The sequence below is a fragment of the Triticum urartu genome, chromosome 7, assembly GCF_003073215.2.
Source record: "Triticum urartu cultivar G1812 chromosome 7, Tu2.1, whole genome shotgun sequence".
Lineage (NCBI taxonomy): Eukaryota > Viridiplantae > Streptophyta > Magnoliopsida > Poales > Poaceae > Triticum > Triticum urartu.
This window is the reverse complement of record NC_053028.1, coordinates 44,499,440-44,510,982: the sequence shown is the minus strand read 5'-3', so window position 1 is coordinate 44,510,982 and position 11,543 is coordinate 44,499,440. Positions and strand designations below refer to the sequence as shown.

At 48.3% G+C, this 11,543-nt stretch overlaps 1 long non-coding RNA gene across 1 annotated transcript; it reads right to left on the bottom strand.

The window, feature by feature from the left end:
* Nucleotides 1-4,924: 4,924 nt before the first annotated feature.
* LOC125521429 lies at nt 4,925-7,021 on the bottom strand. Its single transcript, XR_007289270.1, has 2 exons — nt 5,488-7,021; nt 4,925-5,398 (listed from the first exon to the last, which is right to left on the bottom strand). It is a non-coding gene; the product is annotated as an uncharacterized LOC125521429 (long non-coding RNA).
* Between the last annotated feature and the right edge of the window lie 4,522 nt (nt 7,022-11,543).

Below are 11,543 nucleotides of genomic sequence, written 5' to 3'. Positions count from 1 at the left end.
CAGGAAAATCATTATTTTTCTCCATAATCTCAAATTGATTTTTCCCCGCAAAAAGGAATCTCAGAGGATTTTGTTAGCTAGCAAAAACATTTAGTTACATTAGAAGGTCGCAAAAATGATTGTATGTACTATTAATAATCTATGTGCTATTTTATTATTAATGATAGGATGTTATGTTAATAAACACGCGCTACTCATTTCTAGCAGTGTTTGCTTTGCTCCGTAGCAAAGTACGGAAGTAGTCTCGGGCACCACGACACTGTCAGTGACAGTGGGAAGGAGGATAGGTGGTGACACGGATGGGCATCATGTTGAAAAAAAATACATGGACTGTGGAGATCTTGACACTATGCTTATTGGGTTAGATTTGTTCAAAAATCAACTTTAAAGATTGTAAAGTAAAAAACATGAGAAGAAGTAGTTGTTGACCGTGGCCTACCCCCTCTCTCGGTGCCGGTCAACTTCCTAGACTACCGGGGCCACCGGATAGCCCATGCATATACATGCGATGGCCTCCTTTGAGAGCACAAGAAGTTTCGAGGCCAACGGAGCAATAGGACCCGCACTTCGTGCACAAACCGGACACATTCCCTCTCGATACCCATAGACTATCTCGAAGATCGGGCCTAGACTTGGTCTGTCATCTCGCGATGACATGCACTAACACGGAGAAGCAGTTATTCACCGTGGACTACACCCTCTCGGTGCCGAACAATGCCCTAGACCGCCGGGGCTACCGGATGGGTGCTCGATATAGAGTCCGCCCGAGGGGGGGAGGGCACCCCTACATGCGTGTGGCCCATGCATATGCATGCAGGGGTGGTGTGCTATTTGAATAATCAACGCACGTCCTTAACGTGACACATGCCTCACATACCACACACACGGGCGGGAACGTCGAGGACCGGCTGCGTCCGTCCCTAAGACAAAATCTTCGATGGATGATCCTGTGACAGAATGAGCCTAGACTTGGTATGTCATCTCGCGATGACATGCACTAACACGGAGAAGCAGTTATTCACCGTGGACTACACCATCTCGGTGCCGAATAACACCCTAGACCGTCGGGGCCACCGCATGGGTGCTCGATATGGAGACTGTCCGAGGGGTGGAGGGCACCCCTACATGCGTGTGGCCCATGCATATGCATGCAGGGGTGGTGTGCTATTTGAATAAGCAACGCACGTCCTTGACGTGGCACGTGCCTCACAAACCACACACATGGGAGGGAACGTCGAGGACCGGCTGCATTCGTCCCCGAGACAGAGTCTTCGGTGGGTGATCCCGTGACAGAACGGGCCTAGACTTGGTTTGTCATCTCGCGATGGCATGCACTAACATGAAGAAGCAGTTATTCCCCGTGGCCTACCCCCTCTAGGTGCCGAACAACGCCCTAGACCGTCGGGGCCACCGGAGGAGTGCCGGTCTCTAGACCCGGACGAGGCCCATCTGAAGAAGAAAACATAAGATGGTAATTATGATGTGCTAAGGTTGTTTGCTAAGCGTGGAAGACAACAAAAAAAAGGTATAATACCTATTATCGAGAATGCATAAGAAGGAAAGAGATCTAGGTTAGATGCTTTACCGAGAGCGCCTCCCGAAAAAGGTGGCCATTGCCGAGAGCCGAGAATCGACCCTCGGTAACCACTGCTCTAATTTTTTCCCCTTCTCTTTTTGTTTTTGTTTTGCACTATCTTTTTTGTATCTCATATTTCCTATGCTATTACGATCAAAGTTTGGAAATTCCATGACTTCTGATGAATTTTTTCGATTAAAGACTTTTGATGCACTCATATATATATATATATATATATGATTTTTGGGTTAGATTTGTACAAAACTCAACTTTAAAGAGTGTAAAGTAAAAAACATGAGAAGAAGCAGTTGTTGACCGTGGCCTACCCCCTCTCTCGGTGCCGGTCAACTTTCTAGACAAGCACCGAGAGAGAACTTTAAAGAGTGTAAGGTAAAAAACATGAGAAGAAGCAATTTTTGACCGTGGCCTACCCCCTCTCTCGGTGCCGGTCAACTTTCTAGACCGGCACCGAGAGAGAACTTTAAAGAGTGTAAAGTAAAAAACACGAGAAGAAGAAGTTGTTGACCATGGCCTACCCCCTCCCTCGGTGACGGTCAACTTCCTAGACCTCAGGGGCCACCGGATAGCACATGCATATACATGCGATGGCCTCCTTTGAGAGCACAAGAAGTTTTGAGGCCAACGGAGCAACATGACCCACACTTCCTGGACAAACCGAACACATTCCCTCTCAACACGCATAGACTATCTCCAAGAATGGGCCTAGACTTGGTCTATCATCTCGCGATGATATGCACTAACACGGATAAGTAGTTATTCACCGTGGACTACACCCTCTCGGTGACGAACAATGCCCTAGACCGTTGGGGCCACCGGATGGGTGCTTGATATAGAGACCGCCCGAGGGGGGGAGGGCACCCCTACATGCGTGTGGCCCATGCATATGCATGCAGGGGTGGTGTGCTATTTTTATCAAGCAACGCACGTCCTTGACGTGGCACGTGCCTCACAAACCACACACACAGGCTGGAACGTCTAGGACCGGCTGCGTCCGTCCCTGAGGTGATCCCGTGACAGAACGAGCCTAGACTTGGTCTGTCATCTCGCAATGACATGCACTAACACGGAGAAGCAGTTTTCACCATGGAGTACACCCTCTCGGTGCCGAACAACACCCTAGACCGCCGGGGCCACCGGATGGGTGCTTGATATGGAGACTGCCCGAGGGGGGGTCCACCCCTACATGCGTGTGGCCCATGCATATGCATGCAGGGGTGGTGTGCTATTTGAATAAGGAACGCACGTCCTTGACGTGGCACGTGCCTCACAAACCACACACATGGGCGGGAACGTCGAGGGCCGGCTGCATTCGTCCCCGAGACAGAGTCTTCGGTGGGTGATCGCGTGACAGAACGGGCCTAGACTTGGTTTGTCATCTCGCGATGGCATGCACTAACATGAAGAAACAGTTATTCCACATGGCCTACCCCCTCTAGGTGCCGAACAACGCCCTAGACCGTCGGGGCCACCGGAGGAGTGCCGGTCTCTAGACCCGGACGAGGCCCATCTGAAGAAGAAAACACAAGATGGTAATTATGATGTGCTAAGGTTGTTTGCCAAGCGTGGAAGACAACAACAAAAAAAGTATAATACCTATTATCGAGAATGCACAAGAAGGAAAGAGATCTAGGTTAGATGCTTTACCGAGAACGCCTCCCGGAAAAGGTGGCCATTGCCGAGAGCCGAGAGTCGACCCTCGGTAACCACTGCTCTAATTTTTTCCCCTTCTCTTTTTGTTTTTGTTTTGCACTATCTTTTTTGTATCTCATATTTCATATGCTATTACGACCAAAGTTTGGAAATTCCATGACTTTTGATATATATATATATATATATATATATATATATATATATATATATATACAGCCGGTCTATTCTGATAATATTATCAGAATAACTATTCTGATAACACTTCCGCACTGCACGCTCAACGCAGGCGCACTGCACTTTCTGTAGCAAAATCACTGCAATAGACACTAGTGAACTTCATGTCGTAAAAAACTGTACGCAGTATTTTTTCGGTACTGTTTTTGCTCTAGTTTTTAACCGTTTATCGGAACGAGGCGTATGATATACTGTTGGAAAGCTATGGATTATACGCAAGTTCGCCATGTTGAACACTTTTCAAGATTCCTCACGGTTTAAGAGCAGTTTTGAAAATGGTGCGGCCCATGATGAGTGTCAGCAAGCGTTTTTTCGCGTTTTTTTCTAAACCGTTCGTCATAATGAAGCAAACGATACATTGTTGGATAGATATCGTCGAGGCGCATCTTTTACATATGTATTATTTTCTCTAATTCATTACGGTTTTAGAGCAGTTTCAAATTTACTAAATGGCGGAATTCTGCTTTTTAAATTTTTCGAAATTTTCGGTACTGTTTTCGCTCCAGTTTTTGAACCGTCTGTCCAAATGAAGCATATGATACACCGTTGGAAAGCTACGGACAAGGCGCAACTATCATATGTTGAAATGTTTTTGAGATTCCTTACGGTTTTTAGTTAATTTTGAAAATCGTGCGGCTGATCACGAGAGGCAGCGGCCGTTTTTCGTGAAATTTTTTCAAACCGCTTGTCGAAATGATTCAAATTATACGCCGTTGGATAGATATTGATGAGACGCAACTTTTTCATGTAGAACACTATCTTCGATTCCTTACGATTTGGCAACAATTTTGATTTTCAACGAAATGCGGACACTGTGTTTTTTCGCGACCCAAAATCATCGTGTGTACTGCATCAGACTAAAAATCGCACTTCATCATATCGACAAGTGCACTGCATGATTTTTTTGTGGGACGTAAATTTTTCCAAACGAGTTTTGGTTTTGTTGTCTTTTTTTCAACTTTTTTTATGAACTAGAGTGCACCGCAAAGATAAGGGCAAGTGAGCCGCGACATATATCAAAGTGAACCACATTACCATCTTGTAGTTTCGCTGTTTTGTTTTCGCATTTTCATGTTGGGGGCAAGTGAACATCATCACTCTCAAAAGTGAACCACATCCGAGGACCAAATGCACTGCAAACGTTAATGTGGTCGACTGAATTTTGAGACAGACGACGCACTTCATAGAGGGACGACGCACTTCATAGAGGGGTAATGAGCTGCCACACAAAATGACCGATGGGGGGTAATGAGCTGCCACACAAAATGGCCGATGGGGGTGTACTGCACACATACACACACCGCATTGCGAGCATATACAAAAGGAACTGCATGCGCATGATACTTGTGGATTGTTGTCTCGTCGGCATTAGGTTCAATTTCTCATCCCTGGGAATTTGGAAAACAAAAAGAACTGGACCAATCGGCAACAAAAAGAACGGCATTACACAGCTGAACGAACTTCTCAAATACAAAGGACTTCACAATACACACAAACGGCATCTATTTTACAATTTGTTACATTTTTTCTCACATATCCAAGAACAAAGTGAAACTTAAAAAAATCCAGGCGCACTGTAGCACCATGGCAACGGAACCCCGTCAAGAAGTGGGGAGAACTGCAATTCAGAAGAAAATATTCAGGATGGCGACCCTAGGCTCGATGTGGAGAACTGACTAGCAACTAGGGAGTAATCACCACCACTATTGCTACACAGAATAGCAACAAGAAAATATTCAGAAGAAAATCTGGGCAAGGTAGGCCATGAATGGGAAGAACATAAGAAATTGACCGGCGGAAGCAGCCATCGCGGTGGCTGTGCTAGGCTTGATGACCTCTTCCATGCCACTGATGTGCCGTCATGGTAGTCTTTGAACTGTGCAACAGGATCTCCAGTGCTTCTTCCATGCCACTTATCTGAAGAAACAACACCGACACTTCACACACCGCAACTGACCAAGAATAGAGACAGAGCACAAGGGAACAAGTGGCAAGCCATCACACACCTCTCATGCATCCAGCCCAATGCATCGCTCCACCAGCATGTAGGAACTGTAGGACACACGAACGCCATCTTCACGAAGTTGGGACTGCACTAAAAAAGAAGCACACTGTACTTGAACATAGCCAAAATAAAAAATAGAGAATTGCACAAAATCAGTTTTTGAGGAAGATGATGCACGAACTGCATTTATGTTCCTTTTAGTCTCATCCGGGTGTGCAGTGCACTAGCTTTCTTATTTTCTTTTGTTGGTCCTTTCTTGTTTCCGCAAAAATAACAAAACTGAACAACAGCAGACTGCAGTGCACTTTGAGTTCTTTTGACTGTTGGCGGGCGACTTAGGAAAAATAAGCAAACTAAATAGTGAACTCCAGCGGCAAATGAACTACAGCATAGCGCCTCACCCACGGTGCTTAACTGCTTACGATGGCATGGTCAACGACCCATGGTGGAGCTAATGGAGCTGCTCACCGGCCATCAAGGTGCAGGCACAGAGAGTGAAGAGGGGATGTGAAGGTCGTGGTCATCAGGATGGGGGACCAACACAACGACTTGGGGGCTGTAGCCATCATGGATCTCGCAGGGACTAGCTACTAGGAGAGGAGGAAGTGGCGCACCAGTAGGGGGAAACGTCGGCCGCCCCAAGATCCGGTGGGGCAATGGTTGTTTGGTGGCCATCGGCATCTCCATAGGAGCCGCTGGTCGGAGCTGGCCTAGGGATGGGTGGCGTAGCCGGGGGCCTGGGGATGGGGATGGGTCACAAAGTGGAGGATTTGGAGGCATGAACTTGACCGATGTTGCTCGCGAGGGTGCCCGCACGCCGGGGCAGGGGTCGAGCTACACGCCGGGGTGAGGTGCACTGCACGCCACAGTTGCCCGCACTGCCTGTTCTACAGTTCAGAGGAGGGTAGAGGGGAGTCCGGTGGGGGAGAGCCAGGGGTGCGGCGCCGGCAGTGGCGGCCCGGATCCACCCGCGGTGTAGAGCGGAGGTGGTGGCGGCGAGGGTCAGGATCCGGGGGTGGTTGGTCCGCGCCGGAGGAGGGGGGCGCCCAGGCCTCGCCGGGGAGGAGGAAGAGACCCGGCTGCTCTCCTCCCTCGGGCCTGGCTGGATCGAGCGTCGCCATGGAGAGATGAATCTGATGGTGTGGGGAGGGGAGGTAGCAGGGAGGACATGGCGGCGGGAGCTGTTGGGGAGGAGGCCTGAGCCCTCTCCCGAGCGCGGGATCCGACGCTTCTCGTCGGCGCGCGTCGTATCCAACGGCGGGGGCGTCGCTGTGGAGGACTGCGATGGGCGGATCCGGTGGCTGGCCTGCGCGGGGGCAGGTGGGGCGGGGAGGGTAGGTGGTTCGAGGTGGTGTGGCGGCGCAGGGGGGTGGAGGTGGCGCGGAGGTGCAGGGGAGGGAGGTGCAGGGGAGGGAGGTGGGAGGTCGCCGGCCAGGGGACGCGACGGCGGGTTGGTGGATCGGGGGGCTGGGGCGTGGGAGGAAGAAGGTGGAGGGGATCGGGGGGAGGAGTGGGTGGAGGTGGGGTGGGTTTCTTTTTTTGTGTGGGTTAGTCGGGGTGTTATCAGAATAAGGCCGAAGTGTTATAAGACCCTTATTCTACACATCCCTCATCTTATTTTGATAATACCGGATCAGACACCCACCTACGAAGGAAAAAACCCAACCCTCACCTTATCTTGAAACCAGCCCACTCCGCTTTCTCCCCATGCTCCTCACGACCTCCTCTTGCCAGCCTGTCGCCGCCCCACCTCCCGCCCCATGTTCCACATGCACCGCCGCCGCCCCGCATCCCGGCGTGCATCGCCGCCCTGCCTCCCTTCCTCGCGGCCGCACCGCCACCCCATCACATCCCACCGCGCCGCCACCCAAAACCACTGCTGCACCGCCCCTCCCTAGGCCGCCGCCGCCCAGATGACCTCCTTCAGTGCCGCGGTGCCCGGATCCACAGCCCCCCGCCCCGGTGACCTCCTTCTGCGCTGTGTCGGCCGGATCCAGAGCCCCCCGAGAGACCTTCTTTTGCGCCGCCGCTGCCGGATCCATTCGATCTCCTGCTGCGTCGCCGCAGGCCCCATTCCTCCTACGCCACCAACCACCAACCGACGGGTGTTGCTCCCCAGATCCGCCCCACCTCTCCTGCCTTGGTCGATCTATAGGGAGGGGTTGATGGCCACGCGCTGCGACAGCCTCCGTCAAGGACAGCGAGCCTCCCTCCCCCACCCCCAAGGCATTACACTAGTAGAAAAGGGGGCTTTGGTCCAGGCCGGGTAAGCCCATTAGTCCCGGTTCAGTCCAAAACCGGGACCAATGGGTGCATTTATCCCGGTTCGTGCGGCTAAGGCATTAGTCCCGGTTCACCTGGGCCCTTTAGTCCCGGTTCGTGCCACGAACCGGGACTAAAGGGTGCGATGCCCATTGGACCCGGTTGGTGGCACCAACCGGTACTAAAGGTTAGACCTTTAGTCCCGGTTGGTGCCACCAACCGGCACTAATGGGCTTTGAGGCATTAGTACCGGTTCATGGCACGAACCGGTACTAAAGGTCCCATTTTCAACCCCCCCTGACCGCCTTTTCAGTTTTAGAAAAAACAAAAGAAAATGATGGAAATGTCAATAAAAATAAAATAAAATAAGTTTCCCATGTGATATGTGGTCTAGTTGTTGGAAAAATTTACAAATATGAATTTTGACTTTATTTACAAAATCTCTCTGGAATTTGTAAAATGGGCATAACTTTTGCATACGAACTCGGATTAAAAAGTTTTTTATATGAAAAATCATCTACTCGAAAAGTTACATCCAATGAAGACGGCCTATGGCCTGCTTGCAAATTTGTAGAATCCTCAAATTCCAAAAGGAAAAAAAGTTATGCTCAAATTTCAGTTTTTTTAAATTTTCAGTAAATCTGGTCAAACTATGGTGAAGCTACTTATTCAAGAAGTATTAGTGTTACTAAATAATTGTTCAAGAATATTAGTGTTATTAAATAATTATTTCACCTTTTTTGAATTTTGGTCAAATCTGGTCAAACTATGGTCAAACTGTGGTCAAACAATGGTCAAACTACTTATTCAAGAAATATTAGTGTTACTAAAAAATTAATGTTTTTTAGAACAATAGTTTCAAACTCAAACAGTGAAATATGTGACTTCATGCTCAAGCTAAATTCCTGAGGGTTAATAGGATTGACATCTTACTATTGTCAGGAAAACAACAAGTGCAGACTTGGAAACGAGGGAGAATAGAACCCGAAAGTTAAGCGTGCTCAGGCTGGAGTAGTGAGAGGATGGGTGACCGTTCGAGAAGTTAGATGATTTGGAATGATGAGGGGTGATTAGAGATTAAATTGAGCAGTGATGAGGGGTGATTAGATATTAGAGGTTAAAATAATTCAGAAATTTGGAAATAAAAAAATTCAAAAAAATATTTCAAAAAAAAAATTCAAAAAAAATCAGAAAATTTCCTTTAGTACCGGTTGGTGTTACCAACCGGGACTAAAGGTGGACCGGCCACGTGGAGGGCCTTTAGTCCCGGTTCTGGATTGAACCGGGACTAAAGGGTCAGGACATTAGTACCGACCCTTTAGTCCCGGTTCCAGAACCGGGACTAAAGGCCCTTACGAACCGGGACTAAAGGCCCTTTTTCTACCAGTGTTAACTGGCTCCACGCGACTCACCCTGCCCTCTTCTCCTCTGCCTCGGTCACACATGGAGGGGTGAGGAGCGGCGCGGCTCGGCAGGCTCAATGGCTGACTCTGCCCGTGGGCGTGCAGTTCTGCCCACGCAAGCGTGCATCTCAACCAACGGGACCTTGCAGTTCGGCCCACGGCACCGACGGCTTCCGATGAACTCTCGCTTGTACGGTGGCGAGACGTGCAGTTCAATCGCCTGGGCGAGCGGTTCGGCAGCCGTATGGTTGCGGTGCAGTGCGCCATCGTGGACGACGATTCGGCGGCCATCCTGCGCGCGGCCTCCCCCCAGCCGCCGTGCGCAGCTGCTCCCCTTCGCGGGCCCAGGCGCGCCGACGCGCCCCTTTGACTTCTGTGCGCCTACCTCCACAACATGCAGCGGCCGTCGGCGAGCGGTGTCGCCATGGCTCTTGCTCGCGTTTTCTCCCTGGTTGAAGTTCATTTGAATTTTTTTGAAGCCCGCTCGATTTTGTTCTGCAGTTCACCGTGAGATCCATGGCGCTGGCCACGCCACGCCTTCTCCTGCTGCTCCATCTAAGCCGAGGACGGGCTCTGCCGCGCCAGGAAACAGGGTCTAATTCCCCAACAACAAAAGCTGCAGTGCGTACGACTGATAGTTTGGATGGCTTTTCGTTTTGTAAAAAAATTTAGTGCAATGCGGTTCAATTAACTCATTTTTGCGGGAGAAGACGAAGATAAAGTGCACTGTACATGTTTTGTTAAGCCTAATAACAAGTTGAATTGCACGTCTAGGTTCTAGAAAAAAGGTGCAGTGCACTCGTCTCACCCGGTAGTCCATTTTTTTCACTTTCGAGGTTCACTACTCACGTTCGGGGCAGCTCGCTATATTTTTGTTTTGTTTTGGGGTGTTTATACAGAAAGGCGAGATTTAGTTTGTAATTATTTAAAGAAATCCCATGTAATTCATTGTATGAAGACTTGTGGTTTTCTATGTAAAAAGAAAAAGAAAATAAACAATGCAGTACACTAGCCTCGAGGGTGTGGTCCGAATGCATTTGTAAAAAGAAAGTAAAGAAGTAAAAAAACTAATGCAGTTCTCTTGCCTCATCACGTAATTCAAAAAACACGAGAAAAATCTTGTTTTAGGAGTTCACTCATGTGGTTCATTTTCGATAGTGTGGCGGTTCATTTTCGGTAGTGTGGCGGTTCACTTATGCCCAACAAAAAAATCATGAAGTTTGCTTCACTATTTGATGCAGTGCAGTTTTTAGTCTAAAAAAGTGCGGTTTGCTACCTCGTTTGGGAAAATTTACGTCACATAAAAAAATCATGCAGTGCACTTGTCCGTCTGATGAAATGCGAGTTTTAGTCTAAAGAAGTGCGATTTGCTATCTCGTTTGGGAAAATTTATGTATCACAAAAAAAAATCATGCAGTGCACTTGTCGTTCTGATGAAGTGCGGTGTCGTGGCCCGTTTACGGTAGTCTCGAGGTTCCCTTTTCATACTATTGCGGTTCATCAACGCTCGACATGAAGTGCACTTCACCTCGTTTGAAAAAATTTACGTCACACAAAAAAGAAATCACGAAGTGTACCTGTTTGTCTGATGAAGTGCGGTTGTTAGTATGAAGCAGTGCGGTTTTCTGACTGATGCAGTACATACGACGATTTTGGTGTCGCGAAAAAACAGAGTGTCCGCATTTCGGTAAATTTAAAACTGCTCTTAAACTATAAGGAATTAGCGAGAGTGTTCTACATGAAAAGGTTGCGTCTCGTCGATATCTTTCCAACGGCATATCATTTGAATCATTTCGACAACCGGTTTGTAAAAAACTTCGCGAAAAACGGTTGCTGCCACTCGTCGTCCCCCGCACGATTTTCAAAATTAACTTAAAACTGTAAGGAATCTCGAAACCATTTCTGCATATGAAAGTTGCGCCTTGTCCATAGCTTTCCAACGACATATTACACGCCTTGTTTCGACAAACGGTTAGAAAACTGGAGCGAAAACAGTAACGAAAATTTGAATTTTTTTGAAAAACAGAATTCCACGATTTAGTAAATTTGAAACTGCTCATAAACCGTAACGAATTAGAGAAAATAATAGTTATGAAAAAGATGCGCCTCGACGATATCTATCCAATGGTGTATCGTTTGCTTCATTCCGACGAGCGGTTTAGAAAAAACGCGAAAAAACGCTCGCTGCCACTCGTCATGGGCCGCACCATTTTCAAAACTGCTCTTAAACCGTGAGGAATCTCGAAAAGTGTTCAACATGGCGAAGTTGCGCATAATCCATAGCTTTCCAACGGTATATTATACGCCTCGTTCCGATAAACGGTTAAAAAACTAGAGCAAAAACAGTACCAAAAAAACACTGCGTATAGTTTTTTACGACACGAAGTTCACT